At 37.0% G+C, this 21,841-nt stretch overlaps 1 protein-coding gene and 1 pseudogene across 8 annotated transcripts in view; one reads left to right on the top strand and one right to left on the bottom strand.

Annotated features, from left to right (window-relative positions):
- Positions 1-21,841, bottom strand: part of ARFIP1 (ADP ribosylation factor interacting protein 1) — a 131,430-nt gene that overhangs the window by 95,429 nt on the left and 14,160 nt on the right. The gene's annotated exons all lie outside the window — the stretch shown is intronic.
- On the top strand, positions 19,009-19,870 carry LOC129481146 (ribosome biogenesis protein NSA2 homolog; annotated as a pseudogene).

The raw sequence follows: 21,841 nt of genomic DNA, 5'->3' as shown, positions 1-21,841 counted from the left end.
TAAAAAGAACACAGGTTCCTGCTTCTCAGACTGATGACAAAGACCCTACTGAACCTCCCCACACCTGCAAGAATGCAACTACAAAACTGAGCACAATTTAAAAAGAAATCTCCTGAAAGTATCAGAAAGTAAACAGAAACTCTGGTGGGGAGGTCATGCTCACTTGCAGAATTGAAACAGAGACCTATGCAAGTAACTTTCTGTCTCCTAGGCTTTTAGCTTTGAGCTAAGTGCTATCCATGCTGTGCATCCAGCAGTGGCCAGGGCACCCAGGGGGAAAGTTGTAGTCTTTTTAACCTGGGAAAAAGTTAAGTTGAGGAAAAACGACAGGAATAGGAAACCTTGAAAAGGAAAGATCCAGAAAGGAGATCCCCAAATGTGCCTACCCACATCTCTGACTAACCCTTAACACACTTGAGCAAAAGGAGCTCACCTATAGACAAAATATCTCAATTGAGAGCAGAGCTGCCATCAAGAAACAGTTTGAAATGCAAGCCCAGCCAAGAAAATTACCTGCTAAAACAAAGGAAACAATACCCATTGGAGAAAATCAACAGAATCTGGACAGTATCTAGACAGAATCTCCAATCCCAATGTGCACAATGTTCAAAATACAATCCAAAAGTACTAAGACATACAATGAAGCAAGAAAACAAAACATTCCCAAGGGGGGAAAAATCCCTCTAAAAGACTCTGAGATGAACCAGATGTTGGAGCTAGCAGACAAGGATTTTAAAGAAGCTATTATAACTAGTCTCAAGTAAAATATTTTCAATGAATAAAAATCTTGGCAAAAAAAAGGAAAATCTCAGTACAGGAATACAACCATTAAAAATGAGCCAAATGAAAATTATAGAAAAAGAATAATTTTTTAAAAATCACTGTTAGAATTAGCAGCCAGATGGAGATGACAGAGGAAGAGTAAACGAACCTAAACTAAATCAAAACAAATCATCCAAGCTGAAGAACAGAGAGAAAAGATTGAGGAAAAAAGAGCCTTAGCAGCCTGTGAGATATTACATGATCCAACATACGTGTAGATGAAATACCAGAAAGAAAGGAGAAATGGAACAGAGAAAATATTTGAAGATCTAATGGCCAAAAAGTTCCCAAATTTGATGAAAGACAAAAATTTTCAGACAAAAGATGCTCAATGAACGCAATGCAGAATAAACACAAAGAATTCCATGCCAAGGCACATAAAAATAAAACTATTTAAAGCCAAAGATAAAGAGCTAACCTTAAAAACAGCAAGAGAAAAACAAGTATTACTATCCTGGAACAACAATCCAATTAATAGCTGACTTCTCATTGTATTTACAAAAGCCAGAAGAGACTGAAACCTTTTTATCTTACTTTTGCTTACTCTTTTACCTTTACCTTACCTTATCTTACTTTATTTATTTTTTGAGACAGGGTCTCAGTCTGTTGCCCTTGGCTAGCAGTGCAATAGGGTGATCATGAATCACTGCAGCCTTGACCGCTCAAGCTCAGGCAATCCTCCACCTCAGTGTGCCACCATGCCTGGCTAATTTTTTGTTTTTTAATTTTTTGTAGAGACCAGGGTGTTATTATGTTGCCCAGGCTGGTCTCAAACTCCTAGACTCAAATGATTCTCCCACCTCAGCCTTCCAAAGTGCTGAGATTACAGGCATGAACCACTGCATCTGAGCTGAAACATTTTTAAAGTGATGAAAGACAGAAACTGGCTAGGAGTGGTGGCTCTTATCTAAAATCCCAGCACTTCGGGAGGCAGAGATGGGTGGATCGCTTGAGCCCAGGAGTTCAAGACCAGGCTGGGCAATATGACAAAACCCCGTCTCCACAAAAAATACAAAAAACATTAGCAAGGCATGGTGGTGTGCACCTGTGGTCTCAGCTATTTGGGATGCTAAGGTGGGAGGATCACCTGAGCCCAGGGAGGTCGAGGCTGCAGTGAGCTATGATCATGTCCCTCTACTCCAGCCTGGGTAACAGAGTGAAACAAAAAGAAGAAGAAACAAGAAGAAAGAGGAAGGAGGAGGAAGGAGGGAGGAAGGGGGAGGGAGGAGGGAGGAGGGAGGAGGGAGGAGGAGAAGGAGAAAGAGGAGAAGGAGAAGAAGGAAGAAGGGAGGAGGAGAAGAAGGAAGAAGGGAGGAGGAGGAGGAGGAGGAGGAGAAGGAGGAGAAGGAGAAGGGAGAAGGGAGAAGGGAGAAGGAGAAGGGAGAAGGGAGAAGGGAGAAGGAAGAAGGGGAAGAAGGAGAAGGAGAAGGAGAAGAGGAAGAAGAGGAAGAAGAGGAAGAAGAAGAAGAAGAAGAAGGAGAAGGAGAAGGAGAAGGAGAAGGAGAAGAAGAAGAAGAAGAAGAAGAAACTGTCCACCCAGAATTCTATATCGAATAAAGGAGAAATAGATATTTTTGGACAAAACCAAAAGACTTGACTTGCATTACAAGAAATACTAAAGGAAGTTCTTTAGGCTGAAGGGAAATGAAATCAGAGAGAAAGATGGATTTTCAGAAAAGAAGGAGGAGGAAGTGAAATGGTAAATAACTTGGTAAATACAAAAAATAACCCTATTTTTTTCCTTTTGCCTTTTCCTCTCAATTTATTTATAATTCACATAATTGCTTGAAGAAAATGTTATAAGATTATATTCTGGGGCTTAATATGTATCAAGATATAATATATATAACAATTATTATCAAAGAACAGGGGAAAGGTAAGGAAAATATGGACCTAAAAGGTTGTAAGATTTCTGTATTTCAAGTGAAGCAGTGCATTATTACTTGTAAGTGGACTACAAAATTTCAGGATATATACTGTAATCCCATGGCAACCACTAAAAGTATAATGCAAAGAAGTACAGCTAAAAAGTAATCAGAAAAATAAAAATGGAATTCAAATAAAAATATTCAAATAATCAACATTAAAAATACTCAGATTATCAAATAATAAATGAAAAGGCAGGAAAAGAGGAGGAGAGGAAAAATGCAGAGTAGAGAAGCAACAAACAAACCAAAAACTGAAAGGAATAAGAAAGCAAGAGGAGTCTGATCAATTTACAGTCATCCCTTGGTATCCATGGGGGACTGGTTCCAGGACCCCCCAGCCCACACTCCCCATCCCATGGATACAAAATTCTACCAATGCTCAGGGCCCTTATATAAAATGATGTAGTATTTGGATATAACCTATGCATATCCTCCTGTACACTTTAAATCATCACTAGATTATCTGTAATACCTAATTCAATGTAAATGCTATAAAAATAATTGTTACACTGTATTATTTTTTATTGTTTTTCCCCCTCAAATATTTTAAATCCAAGGTTGGCTGAATCCATGGATTAGAACTCATGGATAGGGAGGGCTGACAGTATTTTAAACAGCCTGGTGGGAGGCTAGACTAAAGGAAGGCATCACAGACTGAAGACAGAAGAGCTATTTGAAAGACTATTTTACAATATAGTCAATAAATCATAACAACTGGAATCAAAGTTGTGGGAATGAAAAAAGGTGGACTCAACAGATATTAAGGAAGCAGAAATAAGAGACTTACAGAGTAACTGGATTATGGAAATGAAAAAGGAGGAGGAATCTAGAATGACCTACCTCTTCTCACTGTCCTCCGATTTATGGCTTGGGTAACTGGAAAGATAAATATGTCACTCACCAAAATAAGGAAAGCAAGAGGTTTATTTGGCTTGGAAAGGCCAGAGATTGAGTCTAGTGTAGACATTCTGAATTTGGGAATGTTTGTGGGGTATCCAAGTCCACCAGTTCACTGGGAATTTCAAAATGCAAGTCTAGAGCTCCAGGCTGAAGACATAAACCTGGAAATTATCACTGTAGGGATGTGGATGGCATTAACTGTTTAGAATGACAAAAGAACTCAAGACAAGAATCCTGTGGAACATTAAAAGGCAGAGAAGGCCAAGTGGGGCGGTTCATGCCTACAATCCCAGCACTTTGGGAGGCCAGCAGGGAGAATGGCCTGAGCCCAGGAGTTTGAGACCAGTCTGGGCAACATAGGGAGACCCTGTCTGTACATTTTTTTTTTTTTTTAATTAGCCTGGTTTGGTGGCATGTGCCTGTGGTCCCACCTACTCAGGAGGCTGAGGTGGAAGGATTGCTTAACCCAGGGAGGTCACAGTTGCTGTGAGCCGTGATTGTGCCACTGCACTCCCGCCTGGCTGATGGAGCAAGACCTCATCTCAAAACAACAACAACAAAAGGCAGAAGATACTGCAAAAAAGATTCTGGGGGTAAGGGGAGTAAATGGTTCATGATGCAGATATAGCAGAGAAAATTACGGCAATGGAACTATGTATTGTTCCGGGTTTGTGACTTTAAATAAAAAACAGATGTTCTGAAAATCAGAAAGAAAATGATAAACCAATACTACTTTATGCCATAAAGTAGGTAATAAGAATACTCATTTGCCAAAAGATACGCAAACATTGCAACTATTATCTATTCATTTTCTTCCCTACAAAGAATGACCCACTTTGGGGAACATCATTTACCAACCACTAATTATAGTACTGAAAATTAACAGCCAACATACAAATCAGCAGAATAAGGCCCCAAACCAAAAGCTCCATGTTATCTCCCTGGACAAAAAATATACATGATACCTCACTCATGCTTTAAATTGAAATTGAATTTAAATTCAAATTAGACAACCAAAATAATTATACAAAACGCTTTGGGAAATAATTATGTTCTTTAGGAATAAAAACAGAATCTCTTTTGTTCTAAGGTTGAGGCTATTTAAGGTCCTTCACAATAGGTTCTAATCAACTTTTCAGGCTTCACTTCTTTTAACTTTACTCTTCTAGATATTCTCTATTACTGAATCTACTACTTATCATTTCTGGAACATGAAATGTACTTTGATGTCTATGAACATTTGCTGAAATTGTTCACAATGCTTGAAATATTCTTCCAACTTCAATATCTAGTAAGATCCTGCCCATAACTTAAGGCTCAGCTCAAATGATCTCTCTTCTATAAAACTTATTCCAAAGCCTCAGACACACCACACACTATAATGAGAGGAGTAAGGGCTTTGGACTTGGGTTAAAAGCCCAGCTGTACAATATAACAGCTGCTTTCTGATCTTCCTTACTTAATCTTATTTTTCTCATCTATAATATTAAGAAACATATCGGATAACACTCGAGGAAATTAAGTAAAGATTTATTCAAAGCACTTATGAATGGTAGCCAGCACACAGAAGGCATTCATTGAATAAAGAACGATGTCTCCAGAGTGGGTGTGCTACTAAATGTTTAATAACCACTTTTCCAAACTAAAAAAAAAAAAAAAAAAGGTTTAACCTTAGCATATGGCTGTTGTCCATTTCCGTGGTGCCAATACTCCTACAGTGGCCAATTTCTGGCTTCGAACATGACCTCACTGAATCCAGAGGCAGTAAAAAGAGATATGCAATAGCACACCATCATATAGTAGAAAGAGATATGCTGCAGCACAACATTATATAGTAGAGACATGCACAGCACACTGTCATACAGTAGAAAGAGATATGCAGCAGCACACTATCATATAGTAGGAAGAGATGTGGAATAGCACACCATCCTTTTTTTTTTTTTTTTTTTTTTTTTTTTGAGAGAGTCTCGCTCTGTAGCCCAGGCTGGAGTGCAGTGGTGTGATGTCGGCTCACTGCAAGCTCCGCCTCCCAGGTTCATGCCATTCTCCTGCCTCAGCCTCCCAAGCAGCTGGGACTACAGGCGTCCGCCACCATGCCCAGCTAATTTTTTTTTTTTTTTTTATTTTTAGTAGAGATGGGGTTTCACTGTGTTAGCCAGGGTGGTCTTGATCTCCTGACCTCATGATCCACCTGCCTCAGCCTCCCAAAGTACTGGGATTACAGGCATGAGCCACCACACCTGGCCAGCACACCATCGTATAGTAGAAAGAGATATACAGCAGCACAACATCATATTGTATTTCTACCATGGAAACACCACAGACACAACTTTAAGAGCACAGATAACAAACAGTAAAAGACAGTAATATATTTAGGAACTAGTAAGTTTGAGGATGTATTACTTTTATTTTTAATATATGTATTTAATAATAACTTTACATAATTTTTTAAATAATGGCTGTGTTTAACAGTTGGCTTACAAATTCTTGAAAATTTACCAATCAGCTTTTGCAGGCAGTACAAGCCAGCTTTAGCCACCACTGAATCATTTCCAAGTTAGAAAAGTTATTAGGCACACACTCTGTACAGCTGAATCTTTGGAAACAATCTTTAAAAATCCAATATATGTGGATGTCACATTCCAATTATGATGTTACTTTTTTGGAGATGATCTAAAAGCATCGTCATGTACCAAACCTGCATACCAACGGAAGGTTAGATTCACTATTATATTCATAAACAAAAAGCTGAACATTTTATTCTTTTTTTTATTTTATAAAGAAACAATCAAATCACGTGCCTTTTTTGGTGGTGTTCCTTGTTAAGTTCAAGTATGTTCTAAATTCACAATCATGTTAAAGGAGAAGATCAAATCTGAGCCAATACTCTTACATGACCGTGACTACTGCTCTAGTGCTAACAGAAAGAGTGCATTTATAATAGGTGATTTTCTTGAGTTGTAGGTAGAATGTACTTTAAAAGCAGAATTAGCCTTGTAACATGAAGAGTAATGCAAAATTAAAAATATGAGCATAGAACTTACCTAGAGAGCTAGTACACTGTACAACCAAAAAAGTGAAGGCTGGGAACTAGCTTCTTGAATCCTTTCAACACGTCGAAGTTGGGGATAAATTAACATGACACATATTTAATAAGATTTTATAGTTGGTGCTTCATTCCTAAAGGGTACAGCAAGCCCCCTTGAGAAGCAATGGAATATTTCATTCGTACATGCCAATGATTATCAACCCTCTGCATCTCACAACTACCAGGGGAGCTTTCTGCCTCTCCACAGAGATCATAATTTTAATCTTTTGAAATTAATCAAGAGTTGTTGCATGCATCAGTAGTTCATTCCTTTTGTATTGCTCAGGAATATTTCATTGTATGTATATATCACAATTTCTTTATTCATTAACCTAATGATGGACTTTTTTTAGTTTTGGGCTCTCATAAGTAAAGCTGCTATGAATACACATCTACAAGTCAGGACCCATATGAATGGCCAGTATGCTTTTAGAATAGTTTTAAAAGCTCACCAGGTGATTCTAATGTGCAGCCAGGTAGAACCAGTGCTATAAGCATGCCCTATACAAGAGAGGAAGGTTAATACAGAAAATTAGCTATACAAATATCTGTTGTATTTATACAAAAACCCAAGAACATCTACTATTCTTTAAGGACCTGTGTTTACATGCTACAACCCTTGCCACCTTTTTTTTTTTTTTTTTTTGAGACAGCGTCTTCCTCTGTCACCCAGGCTGGAGTGCAGTGGTGCAATCTCTGCTCACTAAAATCTCCGCCTCCCAGATTCAAGCGATTCTCCTGCCTCAGCCTCCTGAGGAGGTGGGATTACAGGCACATGCCACCATGTGGTGAAACACCACAGGGTTTCACCGTATTGGTCAGGTTGGTCTTGAACTCCCGACCTCAGATGATCTGCCTGCCTTGGCCTCCCAAAGTGCTGGGATTACAGGCAAGAGCCACCATGCCCAGTTCCACTTTGTAAAACATACAGAAAACCTTAGTATTGGGAAGGAGCTACAAAGTCATTCAGCTCAACTTGTCATGCAGATTAAAACCACGAGATACCATTATACACCGATTAGAATGGCCAAAACTAGAAAGACTGACAAAACCAAGTAGTAGCCAGTATGTAGAGCAACTAGACTCTTATACATTGCTGGTACAAGTAAAAGTTGGAAAACTATTTGGCAGTACTATTTGAGTTAAACATACAACTATCCTATAACCCAGCAATTCCACTCCTAGGAGACATACCCAAGAAATATAAATGCACATGTCCATTAAAAGGCAAGTACAAGAATATTCATAGCAGCTTTACCTATAATGGCCAAAACCTGGAAACAATCCAAATGTCTATCAAATAAACTGTGGTAGAGTCATACAATGAACTACCATATGGCAATAAAACACAACAAACTATTGCTACAAAAAAAAAAAAAAAAAAGGAAGCCAGGCACGGTGACTCATGCCTGTAACCCCAGCACTTTGGGAGGCCAAGGCAGGCGGATCACCTGAGGTCGGGAGTTCAAGACCAGCCAGACCAACATGGAGAAACCCCGTCTCCACTAAAAATACAAAAATAGCCAGGCGTGGTGGCGCATGCCTGTAATCCCATTTACTCAGGAGGCTGAGGCAGGAGAATCACTTGAACCTAGGAGGCAGAGGTTGCAGTGAGCCGAGATTGTGCCACTGCACTCCAGCCTGGGCAACAACAGCGAAACTTTGTCTCAAAAGAAAAAAAAAAAAAAAAAAAGGAAAAAACTTCACAGACATAATGTTCAGCAAATGAGACCAGAACCAAAGAGTATATACTACATGATCCAATTAAAAAAGAAAACCAGTAAGTGTTGATGATATAGGCAGAACAGTGGTTATCTTGGGGTGGAATAGTATGGAGTCATGACAGTGGGTAAGCAAAATTTCTTAGACACAAAAAGCAAAAACAAGAAAAGAAAAATACTGATAATCTGGACCTCATTAAAATTAAAAACCTCTTTTCAAAAGACACTATCAAAAAAAAAAACAAAAAGGTGAACCACAGACCAGGAGAAAATCAGTTACAGTATCTATATGTGACAAATGACTGATAGTAAAGACATATAAATAACTCTTGCAATTCAATAGTAAGAAAACACAAATGAAAAATGGCCAAAACTTAACAGAACACTTCACAAATGAAAGTGCAGGAATGGCGAGTAAGTACATTAAAAGATGCTCAACATCATTAGTCATCAAGGAAATGCAAATTAAAACCACAATAAGATACCACTATATAACCACTATAACAGCTCAAGTAAAGATGACTATAATACCAAATGTTAGTGAAGGGCAACTGGAACTTGCACACATGAATGTAGGAAATGCAAAAAAGTACTTCACTTTGGACAACTGTTTAGCAATTTCTTGTAAAGGTAAATATATACTTGACTATGTGACTTAGCCATTCTATACAAAAACATTCACCAAAGAGAAATTAAATGTCCTTACTTGTAGATATGTACTCCTAGCAGCTTTACTTATAAGAACCCAAAACTAGAAAAAAAAAAAAGGCCAATCACTAGGTTAATGAATAAACAAATTGTGGTATATCCATACAATGAAATATTCCTCAGCAATACAAAAGGAATGAACTACTGATGCATGCAACAACTCTTGATTAATTTCAAAACATGAGTTTGACACCAAACTGGGCAACACAGCAAGATGCTCTCTAAAAAAAATTTTTTTTGTTAGTCTGCTGTGGCGGTACATGCCTGTTAGTCCTAGCTACTCGGCAGGTTGAGGTGGGAGGACTACTTGAGCCTGAGAGTTCAAGGTTACAGTGAGCTATGATTCTGCCACTGCATTCCAGCATGGGTGTCAGAGTGAGACCTGTCTCTAAAAAAAAAAAGAAAAAAAAACTTATGTTGAGCTAAAAAAAAAAAGTCAGGCACAAAAAGAATACATACTATTATGATTCCAGTTGTACAGAATTCTAGAACATACAAAACTAATTTGTTATGACAGATCAGTGGTTGCCTGGGAGACAAGTAATATAGGGAAGAACTGACTGCAAAGGGACACAAGAAACTAACTGTACGGTGATGGAAACATTCTGTATCTTGATTATGACTGTGGTTTTCCAAGTTTATATATGTGTCAAAACTCATTAGACTGCACATTTTAAATGAGTACACTTACATGTAAATTTTACCTCAATAAACTGTTGATTTTGAAAAAAAGGTAAAAATTACATTTTATCATCTCTAATGGCAGAGGACCTATTTTTCCTGCAGGCCCCCAATCCACCCAGAGAGCAACCATACCATACCAGTCTGGTTGGGGGAGGTGTGTGTGACCCTGATCATAGTGCCCACCTACAAAGAGGAACTAATCAGCTCCACAACCCAGCAGCAAAAGAAGTTTGTCATTTTCCAAAATGTGTCCTGCCCACAAAAAATAAATTACACCAATACTCTCTCACTAGAATTACAAACCTATTTTCCCTGTGTTTGATCCAGAGTCTGAAAATTAGAAGTACTGCCTCAAAGAGAATATCTAAAGAAAGGCAAATATCTGAAGAGTGGCAGAACATAAAATGCAATCATGAAGAAAAAAAATTCCTCTGTTCCTCATTTTAGATCTTTTAAAATAGCAATACAGGCATAACTGGTTTGCCAAGTAAGACTTTAGCCAAGTATGATGTATATTTCCTTATTTTTGGCTGCCCAGCCCCAGGCCCCAACCAAAGTTGGGGAAAGCCACCACATTGTGAGGCTTGGGAAAGGGCAGAGCCCGCCTTGTATTACATAAAAGCTCAAAATACCAGATATTCAAGCAAATATCTGAAGCCAGACTGTATTCAGTTCATGGCTCCTCCACTAGCTGTGAACCTTAGGCAAATTCCTAAAGCTCTCTTCCTTCATCTACAAGATGATAATAGTACCTACCTCATAGCATTGTTGTGGCATAAAATAAAAACATAAAGTATTTAGAAGAGCGCTTGACATATGAGTGCTATATTCAGTTACATTAATACTATTCTTTCCCAAGCTCTAGGGCACTGCCATCATGATCTAGGCTCTGCCAAATCAAAGCCCACTTGCCCCAGACTTAGAATCAGAAACTAGGGTTATGAAGAAAGATATCAAAGAATTCACCAGGGGGCAACAATAACCAGCAAGATCAAATTTCTAGGTCAGAAGTGACCATAGCGGCAGCATCCAGTCACCAGAGCTAGAGGTACTGGCAGTGCAAACTGCCAAATCCAGTGTTAAGCAATGGTGCCATCACTGGACCACTGCTCAACCATGATTTCAATCAATATTCCTAGATATGTGGGCCTGGATTCTGGTTTTCCAATGCTCCAGGCAATTCTATACCCTACCTCATAACCTCTTGGTAAATCCCTTTTCTGAGTAAATGAGCTGGAACTGGTTTCATCTGCTTACAACATAAGACCTTGACATCAGATTTACAATCAGGAAGTGGATAAATGGAAAATGGTCTTCCAATATCTTTATGAATGCTTTTGAGTATCAGGTGATAACTCTGAAATGGTCTAGCAAGTTTTTAGAATGTCAGAATGCTATAAAATTTGTCTGATATCTTAATAGTTCCCTACTCTAATCCTAACACTAATCACTAAAAATCTGGCCTTTATTGAGAGTTTACTACATGTCAGCCACTGTGCTAAGCACATTACATAAATCATTTCACTCAGCCTTCACAACTATCCTGGTGAGGTAAATATGATTTTCCCAATCTTACAGATGAGGAGACTGCAGCCTAAAAAGGTTAAGGAAATTAACTAATTTAAATAGTGTATCCACTTGCAAATGAAGCTCTATAACAATAATAAGAACTAGCATTTAATGGGTACTCACCATATATCAGGAACTAGTCTATGTTTTTCACATTAATTTTACATATTAACTGATTTAATTCTACTCACTTTATGTGCATTATCTCATTTAACCTCACAACAAATCTCTGACCTAGGTACCATTATTATTCCTATTTCACACCAATACTCTTCACACGTAAGAAAACAGAAAGATTAGGAAATTTGCCTAATGACACACAGCTAGCAAGTGATGACCTGGGGATTCAAACCTGGCAATCTGGTTTGAGTTTTTAATCTTTATATTACACTGCCTCTCCTAGAGTGACTGAAATACATGAACAGGCCCTCCCAACTATATGTATATATATATATATATACACACACACATTCAGACATTTATATGAATCAAACACACTGCTTTCTTGATGTTGACAACTTGTGCTGTTGTTTCTTTTATCTCCATATTATCATGAGCAGTTAAGAGTAGCACCCATCTTAATTTACCCTGACCCTTCACTTCCAACAACTGCAGATTGATGCATTAACCTCCATTTATATCATTAGGGCTGTCTTTGGCTAATACCAGAGCCTTAGAGACACTGGATCCAGGAACCTCCTACTCCTAGCAGTTGGCAGTTGCAGAATTAAACTAGGACACCTGGAAATCAGGAGTTCCCAGGATAACAAGCCTGTTGTTGAAAATGGCATCAACCGCCCAAAAATATGCACATGTTATCATTGATCCTGACAGCTCAGTGGTTTTCCAACTGGGGAGGTTGGGGGTGGATTTTGACACCACCTCCCCACCACCCACCATTTAGCAATGTCTGGTTGTTATAGCTGGGAATGGTGTCCTCCTGGCATTTTGAAGACAGAGGCCAGAGATGCTGGAAAACATTGTACAATGCTGTTTAAGACAATTCCCCAAAATAAAAAATTACCCAAATATGTCAATCGTGTCAAGGGTGAAAAATTCTGTAAACTGTCTGATGCTATAAATTGCCTCTTAGATTGGCAGGCCCTGTGGGTCTTTTCACTCAATGTCATAAATGTAACCTATTTCAACTGCACTGGGGGAGAATAGCTTCCCCCCTGTCCTTTGGTGGACCAAATAGCACTCCAGCAAACTTTCTCAGTACTACAATCGTGGTAACATGGCTCATAAAACTGCTTACAGCCTGACCTCTACCTACTTCTCTAGCTGCTTCTCATACCATACTCTCCCCCTCCTTTCTTCATGCTGGCCAATTTGGACAGTGGACAAATCTCCACTAACTTCATCTTTACCCTGAGGATACACACTAATTCTCCTCCCTGACAATTCAACCCCTAGTCTATAGCCCTTTCTGTAGCTGGCCAAGACTTAGGGCTAAAATTTAAAAGTTAATGTAATTTTTTTCTCGTGCTACTCACGTTTTTCAAATCCTGAAAATACACTTTGACACTAACATAAATGGCTTTACATATGACAATTTAGCATTTATAGGCTAATATCGTATGGAAAATAAGAGTTATCCAAAGACTAAAACACTATCTTAATAATGCAAAAGAAAGGCACACTAGAAATAAGTTACCTGCTATTCATTATATTATTCATAGTAAAACGTAATTTCTAAAATGCTTAGAAACAATGTAGAAACTTTCTAGAAAGGATCTAAAAGAACTTGCCTTAGCCTTGGTTAGATTTGTGGAACTACGTAAGACATTATATTTTCTAAAACACATTTACATTGCTCTTTAATCCAGTTTACCACTGAGCAAACAAAAACAAAGTGGTATAATAATTAAAGTATTTCTAGCTGTTTCTTAAATCTACTATTTTTTTAAAGTTATTTGAAAATGCAATAAAAAGTACTGTGAAATATTTCCAATGTTCAGGTTATTAACTACATATGTCAAGTAGCTAGTTTGTTCTGTTATCAAGTAGTTATATTTTCTTCCTATTAAAAGGATCAAATTCTTAAGTTCAGTCAATTCCAGGCAAAGCAATGAAGAAAGTAAAGAAAGTGAAAGAAGAAAAGAAAGACACAAAACTAATTCAATTCTGTTTTAGTTATGGCTTCAGACAATGAAGGCTGCAGTGCTTAGTGGACTAATTATGCATCTCAAGAGAGACCATATTTTGTTCCAATACCAAAAAGCACAAATGCCTTCTGTGTCAGATGAAATTATTCAGATTTTTGCCTACGAAAAAAGAAAGTAATTCTATTAAATTCATAATTCAAAGTTTTTGGAATTTCCTTCTGTATTAGTAAAAATATGGCCTTTGAAAAGTGGTTAATGTATTTATTACAAAGTGGTAATTCAACATGGTTCAAAACTATTAGGTGAATAAGCGTACTTAATGAAATTGCAGAACTAACCAACATATTAAGAGACATGGACTTAAGGTCCAGCTCTGTCTCTTTTTATCCTTTGCATCTCACTTTACTTCTGTAACTTTGTTTCCTCATTTATGAGATTTTTAACCTCACCTATATATAACACAGTTGTTGTGAAAATCAAATGTAAAATTATAGCACACTGATTTCAGCTCAAGACTAACAGAACAAACGTTGAAGTAGTTCCAATAATACTAGTATTTACCAGCACAGCTACTCTTTGTAACTTTGTCACTATGGGTACCCTAAGTGTACTTTTCTAAAACAGACCACAATCAAGACAGATTTGAAATATGATTATAAATGTTACTGTCTGCAGCCTTGGTGTTTCTTTCTTCTATCTATCTTGGCAATTTCATGGCCTCAGTTGGAAGGTAATTCTCAAACCTACTATTATAAATGAATGAATAAGGCAAATATGGTGAAATCCGGATAATTACTGAACACAGATGAGTATACAGAAATTCATTTACTCTAGGGAAAGCCATCCTAGCTGCTAGCTACATCTTGAACCACATTCCTTTCCATCCTTCCTGACAGGCAGTTCTACCCACAGAGTCCTCTCCACTGTTTCTTAAACACACCAATCTTACTAGTATTTTTGCTTTGCTCTTTGCTCTGTCTGGAAAGTTCTTCCTCCTGGATTTTCACATGATTCTCTTCCTCACCTCATTTAGGTTTCTGCTCAAACATCAACTCCTCAGAAGGGCTATCATTGACCAATCTATGTCAATTAGCACTCTTCATCACTCTAGCCCCTTATGCTTTACAGCAGTAAACACTAGTTTACATTATATTATAAAATAACTTACGTATATCTTTAACATGGTCTGTCTCCCTCCCCAATGTGTCTACAATATAAAAGCCGACTCCTCAGCTTGACACTCAAAATCCTTCCTATGGTCTGACCTGTTTTCTTTCTACCAATCATGCTTCTTCAGATACCCTATGAAATCAGACTTACTCTTCTCCATACGTATTTCTCAATGTTCTTTGTCTGTGCTTTTGCTCAAGTAGTTCAAATTCTACCCACGCTATAAGACTTCAGAATAAATGGCACCTTCACTGATATTCCTGGCTGCTACTCCTCTGAACTGCCACAATGCTTGACTTGTACCACTCTGAAGGAATGATTATTCTGCATTTTATTTCATTTAAATTTCCTCCATTAAACAATACGATCTTGGATGCAGGATCTGTGCTCAATTCACTTTTTAGATGTCTGAGTTACAGAAGAGTGCAAATATCTGTATATTTTCCTTAAATATTAGAAATAGGTATATGTTCTAGTGTTACTATATTGAAGGACAGACAGAAAAGAAGAATTAAGACTACAATCTCAGGATAAACTAATAAATATCTAATGCAATTTCCTTGCTTTTTTTGTTGTCACTGTTATAAAAATATACCTAATTTGCTTGTTTCCCCAATTTCTTGCTTCTACTTTTAAATAGTTTTTTTCTATACAGTTTCCTAAATTTACTCATCTTTTCTTTCATTTCGGCTCAAATCATAGCTCTGCCCTTTAAAAGCTATGTTGATCTTTCCAAGTTTTAGTTGCCTAATCTATAAAATGGGAGAAAACACCAACAGCGTTATTGTAGCATTAGATGAGATAATACATGTAAAACCTAGTACAATGCCTGACACTTAATAGGCCCTCAATGAATGTTGCCTATTAGGCTACTGTTCTTCTTGTAAACAAATCTGACCCATAAGTTTTAAAAATGCAGGTTTAAATTAGTAGAATACTAATGAGTAGGGAATTTTAAAGTCATAAAATATTCCTAAACTGTACTTTTGTTAACTGTAAACTCATATAATGCTTTTAAACTGGAGGATAAATTCAGCTTATACTCACATATCTGTTCTTTTTTTAAATTTAATAAGAATGTTCCCTATGAATGCTGCACATTTGGGTATAGCTAAAAACACAAGGAATGCATAACACGGATTTTAATGTTAATTTCCAGACAAGTATGAACAATCAATTGCTTGGCAGTAGTTTCCTTCAGATCACTGTCATCCAGACTTAACTCCCTATTGAGCAGGAAATTTCTAGTTTAGCATGTATCAGAGTGACAATTACAAAGACAAAACTCACAACGGTAAACCACAAACAGAATACTCTCATTTACTTTTATGAATCCCATCATTGGCTACGCTGTCAATCTTTCCTAGAACACACACGCACAATCTTCCCCTGATCATCTCTCAACAGGATAGATTCAGAGATCTGATCCTAAAAAATCAAATCCACGAACCAAGATACGTACAGTATACATAATTCTCTAGCTTCTCAGGATTACCTGTAACTACAACACTGCTTTGCCAAATGTTAAAACACTCAAGCTATTTTAAATCACAAGGAACCCTGAATCCCCCGCAAGGAATACATATTGTGCAAAGAATTTGTCTTTGATTTTTGGACTAAACATAAATAATCCAGCTCTAAATCCTACATTAAAACTTACCACACTGAATCACAGTAGCTTGGCTTAGTTGAAGAAATGCTGTGCCTAGTACTGTGTCACATAAACAGATGGCAGATTGGCACAGAAACACTGTAATTGGAGACAGAAAACCCCACATTGTGCTCCGGCCTTACCAGTTCCTCTAAATCAGTCGCCATCTCTCTGAAGGTTAAATTTGTTCAACTAAAAAAACGGGGAAAATAATAACTAATTTATTTGTATTCAGAATTTGCTTTTCAAAATTATCTATAATCATATGTATATCTATTCATTACAACAGGCAAACCATTCTAAAGACAAATAAAAATTCAGGAAAATTAACTGGCAAAATGTAAAAATGCACACTGCAATAAGTAAAAATTAATTTCATAAGATCATTTACATATGAAACAGATTTTAAAAGATCAGAGCGTCAACTGATTTGACAGATGAAAAAACTGTGATGTCTAATGCCAAAATGTTAGTTTTTGTGACGTATGTAAAACAAAGTTCCAGACCAGAACTCAGATCTCCCCGACCTTCAGGTGGTGGTAGTGCTCTTTAGGACTGATGTGACTGTTCGCTGTCTAAGTGAAACATGATACTCAAACTTCATTCAAGAAAAGTTTAATGTGCTATTTCTGCTCCTATTTTTATTCAGTAAAATTTAGATAATACCAACTACATATGAAGAATTCTGCTAGGCACTAAGGGTAATAAAAAGTAAACTCTAGTTCCGGTTCTAAAAGCACTCTGAATCCAATCACAGAGATAAATACACACAAAAATAAGTACCAGACACCATTTTAGCTACAATAATGCAAAGAAACAAATTTTTACTCTAGAAATACACTGGAGGGAATGATTTTACTGTTTGCTAACAGAATGTAATACATTAAGAAAATAATACAACATGGCCAAATGGGATTTATCCTAAAGGATTGGTTCAATTAGGAAATCTATTAGTACATACCGTATTCATAAATCTAAGGCGGGTAGGAAACATACAATTTTCTCCATGCCACTGAGATGGAGTGCATGTAACAAAATTCAACACCCTTTCGAAACCCAACACTCAAAGAAACAAGAATTAGGAGGTAATTTCTTAACATGATAAAATATATACATTTTAGTCCTACAACCATTAAATTATTTAATAAAGAAATAACAGAAGCATTTCCACTAAGATCAGGAAAAAGGCAAAGATGCCCACCATTTCTACTACTATTCTTGTTTTTTGAGACGGTGTCTCGCTCTGTCACCCAGCCTGGAGTGCAGTGGCGCGATCTTGGCTCACTGCAACCTCCGCCTCCCAGGTTCAAGTGACTCTCCTGCCTCAGCACCCGCCCCCAACCGCCCAGAGTAGCTGGAATTACAGGTGCCTGCCACCATGCCCAGCTGATTTTTTGTAGAGACAGGGTTTCACCATGTTGGCCAGGCTGGTCTTGAACTCCTGACTTCAGGTGATCCACCCACCTTAGCCTCCCAAAGTGCTAGGATTACAGGCATGAGCCACCACGCCCGGCCATTTCTACTAATATTCAACATCATACTAGAGGTATTAGCCAAATCAACTAGTTAAGAAAAATCAATCAGAGGAATAATAGGTAAGGAGAAAGTAAAACTATCTGTATTTGCAGATGATATAATGGTAACCTAAAAACCCTTAAAGAATCAATAATAAAATTAACTCAAAAATAAAATTCAATGAAGTAGCAAGATAATAAACTAACATACAAAAAAATAGTTCTCCTATACAAAAATAATAATCAGGGAAAATAATGGCAGAGAAAATCCCATTTATAATAGCAACAAAAAGATTAAGTAGTTAGGAATAAACTAAACAATGTGTAAAAACTACAGAAGGAAAACTTCAGCACCACTGAAAGACACTGAAGAACACTTGAGCAAATAGATATCCCCATTCTAAGAAAGGATGACAACATTATAAAGATGCCATTTCTCCCTTACTTTATAAATTCGATACAATACAATGAAAATACTAACAAGCTATTTTGTAAAGTTTGGCAAGTTGATATTCAAGTTGATGTGGAAAATCAAACATGCAAGAATAGGTAGGAAAACATTGAAAAAGGAAAACCACAAGGAGACCACCTTTATCAAACACTACAACACCAAAAAACATCTATAATTAAAGTAGTGTGGGACTAGCACATAAATAGACCAGTGGCATCTAAAAAAGTCTAGAATTAGACCCAAATATACCCAGAAATTTAGTAAATAACAAAGGTGGCATCTCAAATCACTAAAGTACAGATGGACTTTTCAATAAATGGTGCCAGGAAAACTAGGTATCCATTTGGAAAATATAAAATTCAATCTATCTCACATCATACTCCAGAATAAACTCCAAATGGATTGGGAATCTAGATATAAAAAATGAAACCAGATAAAGTACTAGAAAAAAATGGATGAATTCTGCTTAAAGTTGGTATAGGGAAAGGAGAATCCAGAAACAATAAAAGAAAATATTGACTACATAAAATTTTTTAATTGGACAACACACACAGTACATGCAAAGCAAACTAAGATGAAATATTCGCAATATACACCATAAAAGACTAATATATAAAGAACTCTTAAAAACAAAGGGAAAGGAGAGCATTTTTGCACCCCAGGGGCTGCTTCTGGGTGCTCTGCAGCCGTCACCATGCCACAGAATGAATATACTGAATTACACCATAAATGCTATACCATTTGGATTACCATGAGAGAAAGAGAAAGAAGGAAAGTCGAGAGGCTCATGAATGTTCAAAGAAGGCAAAGAAAATGATTGGTCTGAAGGCTAAGCTTAATCATAAACAGAGCCATGCTGAGAAAATACAAATAAAAAAGACCATCAAGATGCATGAAAAGAGAAACACCAAACAAAGAATGATGAAAAGATTCCACAGGGAGCAGTACCTGCCTATCAGCTGGACAGAGAGACAATCTCGAGCTGAAGTACTTTCCAATATGATTAAACAGAAACGAAAAAGAATGAGGGAAAATGGGAAGTCCCTCTGCCTAAAGTATGTGCCCAGGAAGAAACAGAAGTATTAAATTATTCAAACAGGAAAGGGAAAGAAGAAGGCATGGAAGAGGTTGGTTACTGAAGTCTGCTTTGTTGGAGATGGCTTTACAAGAAAACCACCTAACTATGAAAGATTCATCAGGCCAATGGGCTTGCGTTTCAAGAAAGTCCATGTAACACATCCTGAACTGAAAGCCACCTTTTGCCTACCAATACTTGGCGTAAAGAAGAATCCCTCATTCCCACTGTATACAACTTTGGGTGTTATTACCAAAGACTGTCACTGAGGTAAATGTGAGTGAAGTGGGCCTTGTGATGCAAGGAGGCAAAGTTATTTGGGGAAATATGCCCAGGTTATCAACAATCCTGAAAATGATGGATGCATAAATGCAGTCTTACTGGTTTGACAGCAATTTCATATATAATTATTGAGCACTACACACCAATTGAAAAAACTACCATTACTGTAATGTTTCTGAATACTACCAAACAGCCATACCTGTCTGCAATCAAGAGATTATTAAATTGTAAACATTAAAATGGGGGGGAAAAAAAACAAAACAAAGGAAAAAAGGACCAAAAATCAGATACAGGAAAAAAGACACAGTCAATTCACCAAAAAAAAAAAAAAAAAAAATTACAAGGGCCCTCAAATAAATAACAATTGCGCAAATTCACTCAAAATTAGAGAAATGCCAATTAAAACAACACTGAGATACCATTTCTCATCTATTAGACTCACAGAAATTTTAAAATATGACAAAACATTCCATTAGTGAGGATGTAAGGGAAACAGGCACTTACATGCATTGCTGATGGGAATACAAATTGGCACAACCATTCTGGAGGGAGTGTTGGTAATGCGTAACAAAATGACATATACACTTACTTTTGGCCCCAGCAATTCCACTTCAAGGAATCCACCCTGGGAATATACCTCCAAAAATACAAAGACAAATACACACTGCACCATTCTTTGTAATTATAAAATATTGGAAACTTGGGTGTGCCATATTCAATTACCTTCCTATGGTAGGAATATGGCACATAGGAAAGTGACTGAATAAACTATGGTACATCCAAGTTATGCAACTGTGGGGGGAAATAAAGAATGAGGAAAATCTCTATAATAGGAAGTGATTTCCAGGACACAGTGTTAGCTGAAAAAAGCAAAGTCTGAAAAAAGCAAAAAAATACCTATGGTACGGTATGTTCATGTAAGAATGAAGGGGGATATAAGAACACACACATTTCTACTGAAAAAGAAAAAAAAAAAAAACAAACGCCAGAAGGATAAACCAGAAACTAAAGAGACAGGTTACCTACCCCGGGCAGGTGAGAAAGGGGTGGAAAGAAGATGGAAAGGGCATGGGAACAGGGTAACAAGGCTAAGGATGGAGTGACACTTCTCTGGATACACGATATATTTTGTAATAATTCTGACTCTCAGAACCATAGTAATTTCCACATGCTGACATGGTGTCAGAAAATAAAGAAAACTTCAAAAACAGATGGGAGTTTGTTGAAAGAACACAGGAGCCAACCTGAAGGAGCCATAACAGCCAATGCTGGAACAAATACAGCAACAAAATAAATGATAGTACTAGATTAAAAACAAGGAGTAAAATATTAATGAGTCCACATTGATATAAACAATCTGATAAGTAAATGGAGGAAAAGGGACAACTCTTCTTCACAATAGACTACAATTAGTAAATTAACATAGGAAGCAAAGTGGGAAACAATCAACATCAGGCAAATATCACAAATACTGCAGACAATATCCACTTGATAGATGCTAAAATTAGAGAGCAATAGTTTGAGGAGAAACAGGATTTACACAGTCTCCATGTAGCTCCAACAAGATACTTACCAACTAAAAAGGGAAAGATAGTAACTTCACAGTGTAAAAACAGCACACTCAACCAAGTGATCAAGTAATCATAAGTAGTAAGACATATATCATAAACTCCTCAATACGATGCACTAGGAAAGACACAACATCATTTTTTGTGGTATTCTTGCCAAAAATGCATAGGCTCAGTCCAATCATGAGAAAACATCAGACAAACCCAAACTGCGAGATATTCTAAAAATAACTGATTAGTACTCTTCAAAAGTGTCATAGTCATAAAAGACAAGCAAAATGTCAGAAACTTTAAAAGAGACTATGGAGAAATTGCTAAATTCAATGTGGGTTCCTATATAGGACTCTGGGACTGAAAACGGACAGTAGTTGAAAATTTGGTTTCATTCTAATAAGAGCTACAGTTTAATTAATAATATTATACCAATGTTCATTTCCTACTTGTAATAATTATATTACAGTTATGTAAGATGTTAGCATTAGGGGAAATGGGGTGAGGAATGTAAGGGAACTCTGTACTATTTTTGCAGCTCTTCCGCAAGTCTAAAATTAGATTAAAAGTTTTTTTAAAAACAGTAAGAAATTCTGAACAAAGGTAGAGGA

This window comes from Symphalangus syndactylus, chromosome 4 (genome assembly GCF_028878055.3).
Source record: "Symphalangus syndactylus isolate Jambi chromosome 4, NHGRI_mSymSyn1-v2.1_pri, whole genome shotgun sequence".
Lineage (NCBI taxonomy): Eukaryota > Metazoa > Chordata > Mammalia > Primates > Hylobatidae > Symphalangus > Symphalangus syndactylus.
Note: the sequence above shows the minus strand (reverse complement) of the source record. Positions and strands in the feature narration are given on the sequence as shown.